Here is a 4579-nt window from a genome sequence, read left to right on the forward strand (position 1 = left end):
CTTCTCCCACACTTACCTTTTCTTTCTTAGCAAGCTTCCTTCGGTTAGTGCACAGTTCTTTCAAGAATTTTACATACCTGGGAATTTGTTTCACAGCATCAAGCAATGGTATGTTGTTCTCCACTTTCCTGAAGGTTTCAAGGATCTCTTTTTCTTCTTTTTCTTTTTTGTGATTTTTCAAACCTTTTTGGAAAGGGAGATGGAATCTTGAAACTTACTTGCTGATTTGTATTCTGCTAGTATACTGGTTCTGTTTGCCCAGTTTGTTTGGACAAATAGTGTTCTGGCTGTTTTACTTCAGCAGCTTGTCTTTGCACTTGTGAACTTCCATCATCAGTATTGACATCTTGAAACTCTTTCCCACTTCTTAACATGATCATTATTATTTATTTGCATGTTATATAATAATGATTCACATCCCTAGTTACTTATTATTATGTTGATAATAATAAAATATAACTAGTATGATTATTGATTGATAATCATGAGATGATTATGTATATGTTGATATAATTAATAATCATAGATACTTGTTAGAGAACAAAGTATTGGATGGACCCGCACTGAGATCACTACATGGGTTATTGTCATAAGTGAATCTCAAAATAGTTATGTCTTAATCCTTTGACTTGAGATTGTCATAGTTTCCAATATAAGGACTGTTATGTTTTGACATAACCAAACATTGTCTTTAATCGGACAATCATAAAGGTTATGATTGAGCATAATAGAAATTATGTAGAGGATATTGAACAATCAATATAGAATTTATCCCTCTCTCTAAGAGAGATATCTTCTAGGCCCCTCGATAAGTGAGACTGAGAAATGCATGGCCGTACTCAAATGAATTGATAGTGTGATCAATATTATTTGAATTTATCAGTCTACTTAGAGATCGAGAAATCATAAGTTTGAAAATTATAAGTTTGACATTGACCATGACTTATGTTCAAACTAGATATCGTGTGACAAATGGATTAATACATATTCTATTCATTAGGCTTTATCGGACTATTGATCCTCATATTAGTTGGGTAGTTATAATGTCTCGCTAGAGACCGCTTATGACTTATGGGCCTTGTGGGACTGGACCTATTGCCAATTAATGTGAGCCTATTGGGTCACACACAAAAGAACGTTATTGATGTGCTATGTCATATTAATGGGCTAAAAGCCCAAATCCCATTAATATAATTAATAATAATAAAGTGTTATTATTATTAATATTAATCATTAATATAATTAATAATAATAAAGTGTTATTATTAATAATATTAATCATTAATATAATGAATAATAATAAAATGTTATTATTATTAATTATTTATTATTATAAGATAATAATATTTAAAAGATTTGCAGTCTATCTGTAACTGTTACAGATAAAGGACTCTATCACATAAGATATTTGAGTATTTGCGAGATTGTGATAGTTGGTTATGAACACAACCCTATCACATAAGATATTTGAGTATCTGCGAGATCATGATAGTGGGTTCTAAACACAACTCTTTTACGAAAAGAATTATGGAAAAATAAAAGACTAAAAACATATAAAACCTCTTCTGCGAAGTGGAAGGTAAGGTTTTTTGTTTTTAGATAAATCCTTTTTAGTTGCAGATTGGGAGCACATAGATTATCCATCTCAAGAGAGCTAGCACCATTAATCCGGCATTGTATCTTCTCGACGAGATTAACAGGTTAGTCTCATATTCTTCCTTTAAATTAAACGAAGCACACGGATCCCGGGAAGAAAAACAAAGATTTTTATTTTTCCGCTGCGCAATTTGGGTTGCAATAATCTCTGGATTTCTCAACAATACTGCTACTAGAACCATGACAGGAAGGCATTTAATGGGGTTGTTGTCAGGAAACCCAGAGATTACTGCAACCCAAAACACACAGTGGAAAAATAAAATCTCTAGTTTCCTTCACAAGATCTAAGTGCTTTGTTTATTTCGAAAGGAAGGATAAGAGACTAACATGTTAGACTCGACGAGAAGATACTATTCCGGACTGATGGTGCTGCTTTTGAAATGAACACCCTCAATGGTATCCACACGAACGTCTTTTATCCTTCTAGAGTGCTAGGTCTCTCAAATATGGATAGGCTATGTGCTCCCCAATCTGCAATTCAAAAATAATTTTTCTAAAACGTTACTCCCACAATTCGCAGAAGAGGTTTTTATTCATTTTTAGTCTTTTTGTTTTTCCACACTTCTTTTCATAAAAGAGTTGTGTTCATAACCAACTATCACAATCTCGTAGATACTCAAATATCTTACGTGATAATTTGTTTTGATAAAGAAAATCAAAAAATCTTTTATCTGTAACAGTTACAAATAAAATGCAAATCTTTTAAATATTATTATCTTATAATAATAATTAATATTAATAATAATAACATCTTTATTATTATTAATTATACTAATAGACTTTTAGTCCATTAATATGACATAGTACATCAACAATGTTCTTTTGTGTGTGACCCAATAGGCTCACATTAATTGGCAATAGGCCTAGTCCCACAAGGCCCATAAATCATAAGCGGCCTGTACCAAGACATTATGACTATCCAACTAATATGAGGATCGATAGTCCGATAAAGCTTAATAAATAGAACATGTATTAATCCCTTTGTCACACGATATCTAGTTTGAACGTAATTTATGGTCAATGTCAAACTTATAATGTTCAAACTTGTGATTTCTCGATCTCTAAGTAGATTGATAAAATCAAATGATATTGATCACATTATCAATTCATTTGAGCACGGCCATGCATTTCTCAGTCTCACGTATCGAGGGGCCCAGAAGATATCTCTCTCGGAGAGAGGGACAAATTCTATCTTGATTGTTCAATTTCCTCTACATAATTTCTATTATGCTCAATCATAACCTTTATGATTATCCAATTAAAGACAATGTTTGGTTATGTTAAAACATAACAGTCCTTATGTTGGAAACTATGACAATCTCAAGTCAAAGGATTAAGATATAACTACTTTGATATTCACTTATGATAATAACCTATGTAGTGATCTCAATGTGGGTCTATTCAATACTTTGTTCTCTAACAAGTATCTATAATTATTGAATTATATCAACATATACATAATCATCTCATGATTATCAATCAATAATCATACTATTCATATTTTATTATTATCACCATAATAATAAATAACCAGGGATGTTTAATTATTATTATGAACATGCAAACAAATAATAATGATAATAAAACCTCTTTTATTAATAACCAAAATAACATACAAAAAGGTTCAAGATAATGGCCTAGGGCAAATACACTAACAGTTGTTTCTCGGAAGGCTAGCGGTCTAGGTCGATGATCTGGTTCTTAGTGGTAAGTGTATTTGTTTAAGGCCATTGAACCTCGATCGGGTATTCTATCTAGATAATCTCTCCTCCTATCATCAGGATGAGCTCAGGAGTTGTCTCTTTCTTGGGTATCCTTGGCAAAGCAGCTCATTATTAAGACATCATCCTGCTTGATATACTTCTCAACTCTCTACATCAACTCTGCCAACATGCTCGGAGGCTTCTGACTCAACGATCCAAAGAACTTGGTTGACGTAGTCTCTTTCTGCATAGCTTCCATAGCTCCAGATTCATCCATATCAAGAATCTATAGGGCCTCAGCATTAAATATTGCTACATATTTCCTAAATGTCTCATCTCTTCTCTATTTCACTGTCTCCAGATAGTTTGTCTTCCTTTATGCAAGTATACTGTATTGAATCTTCCCATAAAGGCATTGGCTAGGTCCATAAAAGTTTTAACACTCTCGGCTTCCAAGTTATTAAACTACGTTTGGGCTGCTCCAATTAGGGTGGTGGGAAACACTTTACACAATAAAGCATTTGAATGGGTCTGTGACTTCATAAAGGTTTTTAATTAAGGACATGGTCCCTGTGGTTTCCCGTGCCAGTGTAAGTTGCCATTGTATGCATCAGGAACTTCTTCAAAATGGTTTCGTCCTATATATGGGCTAAGAATGGGGAAGAGATTCCCAAACTCGCTTAAGCCCCTACTTAGCTCTTGAGCTTGGCTAACAATTCTTCTTTCAGTCTTTCTAGCTTATTCTCTACTCCTTCTTCTTTCACTTCGCTCTTCCTAGCACTTATAGGGGATCTGGAGCTAGTTCCTTCTTCTTCACTCCCAGCCTCATATGTGTCAAGAGTCGCACTCTTGTTTACATGATCCAGGGGTCAACAGAATAGTAACACGTGGACCTGGTTGAGCATTTATAGATGTAAATTAGGCTAGCTTAGTAAATAAAGGTAGTGATAGTGCTAGGTAGTTTTTCAGAGGTATTAAGGTTTTGGGGTTGCAGAAAGAGTTAAGAGGTTGGAGAAGATAAAGTGGAAAGGATGAAAGGGGTACATACCCTAATTCGTATAGAGTATACATATGACATATCCGTTTAGAGTGGACAACAACACTTTTGACAGGTTGCTCAGATGGCTTATGAATAATGGACAATTGGCTCATTTAATGCTAAGTTAGCTAAAACCATGCTATATTTGACATACAATACATTAAGGCTACCATCATGTGCA

Source organism: Manihot esculenta, chromosome 14 (assembly GCF_001659605.2).
Source record: "Manihot esculenta cultivar AM560-2 chromosome 14, M.esculenta_v8, whole genome shotgun sequence".
NCBI classification, from domain to species: Eukaryota; Viridiplantae; Streptophyta; class Magnoliopsida; order Malpighiales; family Euphorbiaceae; genus Manihot; species Manihot esculenta.